At 32.2% G+C, this 12,711-nt stretch overlaps 1 long non-coding RNA gene across 1 annotated transcript in view; it reads right to left on the bottom strand.

Moving 5' to 3' along the window:
• The window catches only part of LOC143663666 (uncharacterized), an 80,100-nt gene extending 75,368 nt beyond the window's left edge, over positions 1–4,732 (bottom strand). The window contains exon 1 of the long non-coding RNA XR_013166105.1: positions 4,629–4,732. This is a non-coding gene — a long non-coding RNA (uncharacterized LOC143663666). The remainder of the gene's footprint in view (positions 1–4,628) is intronic.
• Between the last annotated feature and the right edge of the window lie 7,979 nt (positions 4,733–12,711).

Here is a 12,711-nt window from a genome sequence, read left to right as displayed (position 1 = left end):
TATTTTTATGCATCAGGTAGATATTCCTTTTTAGCTTATGGTGTGTTGAAGTGGCTAGACTGAAGTATCTGAAACTGTTGAACTGTGTCCCAGTAGCCTCGATTCTTGAAGGAGACTATATAACTATATAGATTTTACAACGTGGCTGTGTGACTGTGAAAACCTTGTGCCTGATGCTCCTTTAATCCAGAGTAGGACATGTGAGCAAAAAAATGTAAAAAAAATTAGTAACTAAATAATAGGGGGAGAAAAAGGGTAAACATTGGGGGGATTGGAATACTGTGGGTCAGTGAGAGGGAGGGATAAGGGTTATCGGATGCATGAACTCTCTTTTTCTTTTTATTACTTTTTCTGGAGTGAGGCAAATGTTCTAAAAATGATCATGGTGAAGAATACACAACTTTGTGATGATGTTGTGAACCACTAATTATATAATATGGTTGGACTGTATTGTGTGGATATTTCTCAATAAAAATATTTTTTAAATACCCCCCAAAAGAATATATGATAGATTTTTTTAAAATATGAGAATTGGCTATGATTAATTCATGTGAAATAAAGGACTATTACTCAGAGCCATGTATCTATGGCCAACTGATTTTTGAGAAGGCTGCCAAATCCACTCAATTGGGAAAGAATAGTGTCTTCAATAAATAGTGCTGGAAAAACTGAATAATCCATATGCAAAAGAATGAGGGTGACGCTACTTCACAGCACATGCCAAAATCTACTCAAAATGGATCAAAGACCTAAATACAAAAACCAGAACTATAACAACCCAATTAAAATATGGGCAAAGACTTGAATAGACATTTGTCCAAAGAAGATATACAAATGGTCAATAATCACATGAAAAGATACTAACCATTAGGGAGATGCAAATCAAAATCACAATGAGGTACCATTTCACACACAGCAGAATGACTATTAAAGAATAGTAGGTAATGTTGGAGAGGATATGGAAAAATAAGAATTCATATTCACTGCTTTTTAATTGTATTTGGTACAGCAACTGTGGAAAATAGTTTGCTGCTTCTTCACAAAGTTAAGTATAGAATTGCCATATAATTTGGCAATTCTACCTTCCAGGTATATTTCCATATGGATTGAAAGCAAGGACACACGTCTTTACACTGATATTCATAGGGGCGTTATTCACAACTGCCAATAGTAGAAGTAACCCAAGTGCCCATCAATAGCTGAATGGATAAGCAAAATGTGGTCTATACATGTGATGGAATATTATTTAGCCATAAAAGAAAAAATGTCTCATAAATACAACAACATAGATGAACCTTGAACACATTATGTTGATTGAAAAGCCAGACACAAAAGGGAAAATATTGTATGATCTTGTTGACGTAAAATAATTAGAATAAGAAAATTCATGGAGTCAGAAACTAGGATACAACTTACCAGGATTTGGAGTAGGGGTAAGAAATAGGGTTTTAATGCCTAAGTGGTACAGAGTTTCTGTTTGGGGTGATGGGAAAAAGTTTGGGTAATGGGCGGTGGTGTTGGTAATGCAACATTGTGAATGTAATGAACAGCATTGAATTATATAGTTGAATGTGGTTAAAAGGGAAAATTTTAGGTTGTATATAGATGATTAGAATTAAACAACAAAAAATACCGTAAGACTGTATAGTGCAAGCAGTGAACTTTAACATTGTCTATGGACTATAGTTAATAGTATAATTATAACAATGTTTCATCAATTGTAACAAAATTACCACACTATGATAAATATTAATAATCAGGAAAACTGTGCATGAGTGGTGTATTTTCTGCATTATTTTTCTATAGACCTACAACTATTCCAATGAAAATATATTTTAAAAAGTAAAACTGATAAATCCTGACTTAGAATAATTAAACCTTTTAAGGACATCAAGGTGAGTTATGTATTATGGATAAGTAATTTAAAATAAACTTTTAATTCTTATTCTAATGAACCTCTTTCAGGGAGTTAATGAGAAAAGAAACATTTAATATATGATGCAGACTCTCTGTGCAAACTCTTGAGGCCATGTGCATAGAGCTATTTAAGAGATGTGCAGCAGCATTGATGATTATGGCTGATGTCATAATGCTGTTACTGTCAAGTTCCATTCTGGACAATCCCAGAAGAGTAAAACTTCCTTTTTCATATCAGTCATTATTGGAGTATTGAATGGGTGGCTGATGTTGTTGTTGGTTTGTGGTTATATTCATTTCTCTTTTATTGGAGAACGGTAAGCCTCACATTTCTTCCTGTGGCCCTATGCAGTCCTGGCAATGAGAATAAAATTTTCTATTTTCTGTTCAAAAAATGAAAATGCTGCCCTAGAGTCTGCTTATGCTTAAAGTTGAACTGGCTGCTCATTCTCAAAGGGTGTTCATGTATTCAACAATAAATCCTGTTTCCAAATTACTGAAGGAAAGCTAAAAATAATAACACATTTCTAGATTATTCATCCCAATTGTGGGTCGCTTACTTAAGCAATTAGATGATAAATTAAACAATTGTCATGTGTGCTGATTGATAATGTAATACTACTGTCCAAACAAGGTCATCACAGCGACCTCAAAGCTTGGATCAAGATTTTAGAGCAGTGTTGCTGCCTGACTTAGAAAGAAACCAGTCTGTGGGTCTTTTATAAGAATTTGCAGGAGATGATAGTTTGGGTATAAGCAAGTGGGATCAAACCGTTTTCATTAGAGGTGGAACAAAATAGGTCACTCAGTATAAGTAACATGTTGTTCCTATAATTCATAGCTTTTCTTTACTTGTTGGTCTAAATGTATCTTTGGTCCCCATTCAAAATCATATTTCCATGTTTCCACATCATTCATATTTTTGTTATTGTATGAGTAGAATATTGCTAGGAATTTATTCCTCTGATCCTATTTTACAATTTGTCCAAATTATCCACTATCCCAGTTTCTCATTTTCAATTCATTTACTAACTGTGTGATATTGGGCAAGTTATTTAATATCTCTGAGCATGATGAGGACATTGCATGTATGGAGTTAATTTGGACATTATATAATACACTTTAGCAGACATCTTTTCTGCCCTTCCTTTTATCCCATAGCTGCAGCACTTCTAGAACAATATCTTATGCATAAGAAGCATATGGCAATTATGGTGATATCAACTAAATTAAGACATGGTTCTTACCTTCAATAAAATCTTCATTGTGATAAATGTCATTGAAATGCCAGCTGGGAGCCCTACAGCTCTGTATTACCAAGATAAGAATGACTTGAATTCTCCAATTGCATGTTTTTGAAAATCCAGGGGCTCCATCGATATTTTTTCTTTATTCCATTTGTTACAGAAGGTGATGGGGGACTTAAGTAAGCTGGCATTCTATGCCTTTTAGTTTTGGCTTCGTTTTATTTTGCTTCTGCATTGTGTGCGTCCTCCAATGTGAAATCCATCTTTGGAATCCAAAACATCACTCAGCAAGGATTCATGAATGTTATGAACTTTAGTTTTATTTATTCTTTGAATTTTTTTAATCCTGTCACCAGTACCATTTCTTACTTACGTCTACCTTCCTTGTACACCTATCTTCTATATTTTTATTTTTATATAAACACATCATACACTGTGTTTATAATGTATGTTTTATATATGTATTGTGTTTACTTAAAGCATTTATACATTGTTTTTATATATCTTTCATTCTACTCCTGACATTCATTGTTTTATGAATTTTTCTAAGATCCATCCACATTGACAAATGTAATTTAGCATTCAATCAATCATATAAATAAAGAACTTTTCATTCTTTTGCCTAGATGGATATTTAGAGGCTTACAATTCATTGTTATTACAAATAACATTACAATGAACATATATGTACCCATCTTCTTCTGTTCACGTATGTATGTTTCTCTGAGATTAAAGCCAAAAGCAGAATCTGCTATACATAAACATATACTTAATTTCACTAGATTCTACCAAAAGGTACTCCAAAATGGTTCCACTAATTTATAACCTTACCTCCTTGTCAATATTTTGTATTACCTGGATTATTATAATTGTAGATCACATAGGTATAAAGCGGGTGTGTTCTAAACAGTTGTATATACATAGACCTGTTTATATACATAGATTTCGTTGTATACATAGATTTGTTTCTAGACCATCCAATCTGGCTTCCTTTTCTACTACTACAACCATACCTTAATTATTATGGCTTTGTAAAGTATATTAATATCTGGTTGAATATTTGTTTTTCTCTTTCACATTGATTGCAGCTAGTTTTAAAATTTCATTCTTCTGTATTAATTTTAAAATTTGCCAAATTAGGACTGCCACATTGCGCAAGTCCAAGGGGCACCATTAACTTAAAATACAAACTGCAGCATTAAGGCCCCTTGATAAATTCCTCACAACTCATAATATTTTGACTGAATCTGTTATAGAAAGTATAGACTAATTTGGAGGAAATTGAGATATATATAATTCAATTATAAACATCATGTAAATATATATGCTGTCTAAGGGCAAGGACTTTTGTTTTGTTTTCTTTTTTAGTTCTATAATACCATAATCTAGATGAATGTCTGACACTTGGCAAAACCCAATAAATAATTGTTGAATAAGTGATTGAATGAAAAAAAATTTTCTTACCCGTCAATTCATTCATATCTTTTCACTTATTTTATCTTTGAAAATCTATTTTATTTAATAACGTTTACATTTCTTAGGTAAAGTTTTGTGAAGCTTTTCTTAAGTAAAGTTCTGATTCTATAGAACTTTAATTGTTCTATAGAACAATAGATTTTATTGTTATTGTGACTGATACATTATTCTCTGATTAGCAGTTACTGGTGCTGATTTTTTGCATAGTATTTTTATATCATGTTGCTACCTCATCTTATCAATTTTTATCTTTTAATTTTAATAGTTATGCTTTTTATTCTCCTGTTTTTGTTCTATGTACATGATCTTATCTTTTCAATAACATTTTTGACTTTATTAGAGAAGGTCTGGTTTTACAGAACAATTACACACAAGATGCAGGATTCCAGTATACCACCTTATTATTAAACCTTGCACTGGTGTGGAATATTTGTTACAATTGATGAAAGGACATTTTTATAATTGTACTATTAACTATAGTCCATTGTTTAACTTAGAGTTCAGTTATTTATGTAGTGTTATTCCGTGGATTTTTGAAAATAATTTTATTCTGTTATCATATATATAATCTAACATTTTCCATTTTAATCACATTCAGATATATATTTCAGTTCTGTTGATTAGTTCAAAATCTTGTGTTACCCTCACCCCCATTCATTACCAAAGAATTTCCATCATTCCAAATAGGAGCTCTGTACATTTTAAGTCTTAACTTCCCATTCCCGACTTTCACCCCAGCCCCTGGTAATTATATTCTAGATTCTGATTCTGTGAGTTTGCTTATTCTAATTATATCAGATCAGTGAGATCCTATAATATCTATCCTTTTGTATTTAGTTTAATTTGCTCAACATCACATCTTTGAGATTCATCCATGTTGCATGGATCAGAACTTCATTCCCTTTTAGAACTGAATAATATTCCATTGTATGTATATAACACATTTTATTTATCCATTCATTGGTTGACAGACACATGGTTTGCTTCCATCTCTTGGCAATTATGAATAATGCCTCTGAGAACAGTGGTGTACAAATATCTCGTTCGAGTGCCGTTTCAATTCTTTTGGTTATATAAAGTAGTGGGATTGCTGGGGCACCCAAAGCATAAGCAACAAAGGAAAAAATAGAACCTCATGAAAATTACAGACTTTCATACCTCAAAGGACTTTACTATGAAAGTGAAATGACAACTTAAACAATTGGAGAAAATATTTGCAAACCACATATTTGATAATGGTTTAAGAACCAGAGTATATAAAGTAATCCTTCAAATTAGCAAAAGAAGATGTACAAATGGCCAAAAAGCCTATGAGAAGCTCAACATCATTGCCACCAGGGAAATGCAAATCAAAAACACAATGAGATACCGTTTACATCCAATAGGCTGCTGTTAACAAAATAGAAAATAACAAGCGTTGAGGAGGAACACTCATTGCTGGTGGCAATGTAAAATGGTGCAGCATGTAGTGGTTCCTCAGAAAGCTGAATATAGATCTATCAATGACATTGTTTACTTTATCTTATTGCATTGGCCAGGACCTCCATGAAATATACATAATGATTGCAGTATGTTTTTGGTAGTTACCTTAAATACAGTTAGATAAAATTCCTTCTATTTTTATATTTCTAAAAGTTTGTTAAAAAATAAATGTTATATGTTATTGAGTGCTTTTATTTTTACATAGTTTGAAATGATGTTTTCCATCTTTAATTAATTAGTGTGCTTAATTTAATTAATGGCTTAATTTTGAAACATTTTAATTTTTAAAATTAATACTATTTTGTTATGATGTGCTTCTAGAAAATAATGCTAGTCATTCTTAATTGTCTTTATCTATCTTTGTTATCTATTTTATACTGTTCTTATAAAAGTTTGAGACAGCTTTATCTCTGCTTCTTTTCTCTGTGAAAATTTATAGAAACTACATTTGATCATGTGGTCTCTGGATGGTTAGTAAAATCTGCTTCAAAAAACTACCGGGGGTGGTACCTTCTTTTAGAGAAAAGTTTTCATTTGTCAATTCTATTATTTTAATGGTTATTGAACTATCCCAGTTTTCAATTTCTTATTGGCTAATTTTGGCAATCAAAAGTTTCATTTATAATTTTTAGAAAACATCTGCTATTAAGCAGTGATTTTCCCACTTTATTCCAAAATTTGTTTATTTGCTCATTTTTCTTAAAAAGCCATACTAGAGAATTATCTTTATCAATGGTCCTTAAGAATAATTTTTACATTAATATGTCTGTTTCTCTTTTCCTATTTCATTTATTTCTTCTTTTGTCTTACCATATTCTTTCTTATTTTTAAAAAGTAATATACTGCTTGTTTTCTACTTTTTGAGTTGAAAGTTAAACAAATTTACTTTAAATTATTTTTATTTCCTATTAATGTATTTACAGCTACAAATTTGATTTAAGAATTTCATAATTTCTCTTACAATGTACTCTTTGGTTTTTGCATGTATCACTTGGTTTTATGATGATCCATTCGTTTTTGGACATAGGATTATTAGTTTCCAATTATATGGGTTTCTTTTTTGCTGTACTTTTCATTTTTAATTTCTTAATATTATGGTGAAAAAGTATAGTCTGCATGTTGGTAATTCTTTGGAATTTATTCAGACTGTCTTTTTGACCAAATTCAGGGTGGATTTTTGAGAATTTTCTGCAAGTGTAAGATGAATATGCATTTCTGTTAACTATATATATATATTTTTTTCAATATATCCATTAAGTCAAATTTGTTAAACATGTTTAAGTCTTTTATATCCTTATTTTCCTTGCTTCATCTATTAGCTTTTAGCTGAGTGTGTTAGAATCCCCAGTAAAACTAATGATTAATTGATTTTTTTCCTGGTTATTCTTTCCATTTTTGTTTATATATTTTGAGCTTCTATTTTTGGAAGCATAATCTCATGATATTATATCTTATATGTTGACTCTTTTTATAGTGTGAACTTTTTATTTTTTATCCCTTACAAGATTTTTCACCTTAATATATATTTTGTCAAATATTAAAATCCTAGCTTTCTTTGGTATATATTGCTTAACATATATTTTAAATCACGTTTTCCATCTTTTTGAGTCTATAACTTTGTTCTTTGTGTCTCTAAAATGTCATATTATTGGATTTTGGGGGAGTAAAATTAATTCTAAGAGTTTAAGTCTCAAATGGTGAGTGAAAATTGACACTTTATTTTGTATTTATACTTATTAAGCTATCTTTATGTCTTTCCTTTCCCACCTTTTATTCAAGATAGCATTTTCTTTGGTCAAATTTTATTTATTTTCTCACTTCTTGACTTAAGAGAATACATTCTATTTTTATTCATCTATTGATTACCACTACTTAATTAAGACACAGTTATGCTTATTTTTTTCTATCAATAGCCAAAGTTTATTAGTAATATATGTGTATATATATTCTCTGAATTTTTTTACCTATCCATGTACATATATGAGTAATATATATATATATATATATATATATATATATATATATATATATATATATAGTAAACATTAGCTTACTTTCATTACTTACTTACTCTTCCCATTTTGCCCCATTTCCAATTTGGTTCTAGTTTCTGGGGTTGGTACATAAGAAGGATCTGCAGCAAATGCTATAATTTACGTTCTAGAGAGGACAGTTTAATTGAGTTAGGTGGCATTGTTTTGGGGAGAGGAATTAAAGGAATGTGTTACAATTTATTTACGCCTTCTTCATTTTCCTTTCCATTTCTCACTCTCTCAGTTCCAGATTTCCCGAGAAGCTACAAGATTTGTCTTCTATTGTGCAATGATGTATAACCCTTACTGTTGAACCTTTAGTTTAGCTAATAATACTCAGTCTCTTGGGGGAGACCCTTCTACTATAAGCATACATCAATGCATTTTTCCTAAAAAAAACAAACAGTTTTTTTAAGGGGAGTGATGGTGCCACCGGTAAAATAGTGAAATATTCTCATTTTTATTACATGTGGTAAATTTCATGGGTAATAGAAGGAATACAATTGGAGGAGAAAGTTCACTGAAGTATTTGTATCATGGCTCAAGAAAAGTTTGAAAGGAGCAGAGTATTTACAAACAAAAATAATGTTTTTAGGGTATTTTTTAAAAACCCTGAGTTAATTCTCTATGTAATTTGGTTTAATTCTACAGAAGAAGAGATGATGCATATTTGGGTATACTATTACTACCTTGACAGAGGAACGTCTCTTTAGGAGGTGGCTTCCTTATCTCTGGCAAATTGCTATAGGTACTTTTGGGGAATAGGAGAGATTGGTTAATGCGGAGGGAAGCAGCAATGGGTCTCTTATTGATGTTAGTGGGCATTGAAGTAACTTAAACTCTTCTGTTACCTGCATAACAGGACTTGAAGGCTCCTGCTGAACTTAACTCTCAAAACTTCCAGGCCTTCAAATGATAATAGGAAATGGTGGGAAAATTACTTGATAGTAAATTGCTTTGAGATCCTTAAATGAAAGCTCTTCAGTGTGAGAATTCAGTTTAACATTAAAGAGAAAGGAAAAAAGAAGCTTTTGTTACAGCTTTGCCCATATTTTTCTGTATTATAACTTTTTTTTTTCAAAAACATCAGGGTCCTTTTGTGGATTGCTTCTACCTTTGTGGAATTCTGGCTCTTAGCTATCACCCAGGCAAGCTTTTGGAAACTAAATGATAACAAAAGCAACATACAGTCACTTCATTGTTGTGTGGGTTTTTTGTTTTGTCTTGTTTTGTTTTGTTTTTTTATTTCCCTGTAGCCTTTTATCTTTACACATTCCTTTTTGTCTGACATTTCTGTATTCATCACCCCATGTCTAGTTGCAATAACACTATTATGAGATGGATGAATGAGGAGATGATGGGAATACAGACAATTCAAGGTTTTCATTTCCTTTGTGGTTGAGGTTTTAATAGTTTTCTAAGTCTGAATTTATGTTCTCATCAAAACCCTTTATAAAAGAAAGCAGATAACAATCTTTCTATCATATTCCCAGCATGTTTCCATGATTCCTATTTTTACAATATTAGTAAATCTATTACAAAGATGAGATCAATAGGCTCACTTACATTAAATGCACTAACTAATTTAGTATATAATCCAAATCCTCAGAATCCTCTTCCCTAGAAGCTAACTTATTTGGACATCTAGGTTTCCTTTTTCAAACTAAATGAACTTGTGGAACAAATATTCAAAAGGAGTTTCTGATGGGTAATTTAATCATTTTTGAATTGTGTCCATCCTGCTAGAGAATTGGAAATGGGTTTGAAGCAGGATTTTTAAATGGGTAAAATGTCTTCCTAGAGTGTCAATGCTGTTCTCATGAGAAAGACCTTTGATAGGTGATACATTTGCTTTTTAAAACAATCTTGACACCTATTCTGATTTTACTCAGAATTTATCTAAAAATTGTTATAACATAAAGAGACTTTAACATAATTGAAAATTAATTTCTATGAATAGGGTGTGAATCAAATTTTTACTTTCTTTCTCAGGAAGCCTGCGTTGCTTCTTTGGGGAGGTACTTACAAAATGTTTGGGAGAGACATAATATTCATGGCAGAGACACAGTTATGAAGCACATAGTTATCAGTTATGTCACAATGGCACCCAAATGTCTAGATCAACAGTGAAGTGTCAATCTCTCATCTGGTTATTAGTTAACTTTGTGTCATAGTTATAGAAACATATAACTCAAACCAATGCACATTTCAAGTTTTTTCTATTTTATCCAAGTGGAATAAATATCTGGATGACCAAAATTTCCCCTGGAATCGAAGGGATACAGTTTTATTTTATCTACCTTCTGCCTTCTTCAACCCTAGCAGTCCCTGATGTTTTTGGTGTCTAGGCTTAACAATGCCAATTCCTGAGTCAGCATGTTAGATGGCCTTGGCCAGGTAGATGCTGTCATCAGTCATCCTTCCCTGCACTTGATGTCCTAAATCTGGTGAATTGCTAAAACAGTCCAATGGAGGAAAATATTCTGTTCAACAAATGGTGCTGGGACAACCAGCTATCCACATGCAAAAGAATGAATTTGGACCTGTACCTCATACCATGTATAAAAATAAACTTTAAGTGAATCAAAGACCTAAGTATGAGAGCTAAAGCTATAAAAATCTAAGGAGAAAACAAGGGTAAATCTTTTTGACTTTGAATTTGGCAATGCTTTTTTAGTTATGACACTAAAAGCACAGCAACAAAAGAAAAATTGATAAATTGGACTTTAAAGAAATTAAAAACTTTCCTATTTCAAAGGACAATGTCAAGAAAGTGAAATGATAACCCACAGAATAGGAGAAAATATATGGAAATCATATGTTTGATAAGGACTTTTATACAGATTATTTAAAGAACACTTGCTCTCATTAATAAAAAGATGAAAATCCTAATTAAAAAATGAGCAAAGGAACTAAATAAACAGTCCCCCAGAGAACTTCTGGGGAAGATAAGCATATGGAAAGATGCTTAATATCATTAATCACCAGCAAAATGTAAATCTAAATGAAAAGATAGCATTTCGTTCCCAAAATGATGGCTATGATAAAAAAGAGAGACAAGAGCAAGTGCTAGAAAGGATGTGGAGAAACAGGAAACCTTAAACACTGCCAATAGGAATGAACGGGGCAACTGTTTTGGGAAAATCAAGTTACCATTTGACCTAGCAATTCCACTCCTATGAAATGAAATTCATACTCCTAAGAGAAATGAAAATATATTCACACAAAAACTTGGAACTGAATGTTCACAGCAGCATTATTTATGGTAGCCAAATAGCCTTAATACCCTAAAAGTTCATCCAACTAATAAATGGATGAACAAAGTATGTTGTAACTAAATAATAGAATGCTATTCAGTCATAAAAAGAAATGAAGGACGGTGCAACGGTGGCTCGGGTGGTGTTATGGTGGCTCAGTGGCAAGAATGCTCGCCTGCCAAGCCAGAGTCCTGGTTCGATTCCTGGAGCCTGCCTATGCCAAAAATAAAAGAAAAAAAAAAGAAGAAGAAATGAAGTCCTACACATTCTACAATATGGTTGAACATTGAAGACATTATGCTAAGTGAAAGAGGCCAGTCACAAAAGGCCACTTACCATATGATTCTATTTATATAAAATGTCCTGGATAGGGAAATCCACAGAAACAAAAGGTCAATTAGTGATAGACAATTGCTGGGAAGGATTGCGCATTGGGGGACAATAGCTAAAGAATATGGGGTTTGTGGTAGTTAGATTCAGTTGTCAACTTGGCCAGGTGAAGGTATCTAGTTCTATTGTTGTGGACATGAGCCAATGATACGTGAACTTCATCTGTTGCTCGTTACATCTGCAGTCAGCTAGGAGGTGTGCCTGCTGTAATGAATGATATTTGATTTAATTGGCTGGTGCTTAAATGAGAGAGTTCAACATAGCACAGCCCAAGGAGCTCAGCATACCCCATCTTAGCACTCACAGGTCAGCCCAGGCCTTTGGAGATGCAGAAATAAATCATCCTGGGGAAAGTTGTTGGAACTCAGAGGCCTGTAGAGAAGGCCAGCAGAGACCATCCTGTGCCTTCCCATGTAAGAAAGAACCTCAGTTGAAAGTTAGCTGCCTTTCCTCTGAAGAACTAACAAAATAAATCCCCTTTTATTAAAAGCCAATCCATCTCTGGTGTGTTGCATTCCGGAAGCTAACAAACTAGAACACTGTCGATAACAAATAGTCCTAGACCATCTTGCTTTGATTCTGTCTTGCTTCTCACCTAGGACTGTCATATAAAATTTCAAGGGGTTCAATTCTCATTTCTTTTTTCTTTTTTTTTCAATTCTCATTTTGCTCTACATAAATGGTAATGCTGTACACTGTGCATGGCAAAAGTCTGGGCTGTCCCACGTGACATTCTTTTAACTATTTATTGTTATCAAATCAGTGTCTCCAACTTTTGAATAGCATATTTAATCCATTAACATTTACTGTATTCATATATCTAAAAACTTATTACCCATTAAGTATTTTAAAAAAATTTATTACAAAATTTTCAAACATACTCAAAGGTAGAAAGAATAGTTTAATTAA

The sequence above is a fragment of the Tamandua tetradactyla genome, chromosome 19 (assembly GCF_023851605.1).
Source record: "Tamandua tetradactyla isolate mTamTet1 chromosome 19, mTamTet1.pri, whole genome shotgun sequence".
NCBI lineage: Eukaryota > Metazoa > Chordata > Mammalia > Pilosa > Myrmecophagidae > Tamandua > Tamandua tetradactyla.
Note: the sequence above shows the minus strand (reverse complement) of the source record. Positions and strands in the feature narration are given on the sequence as shown.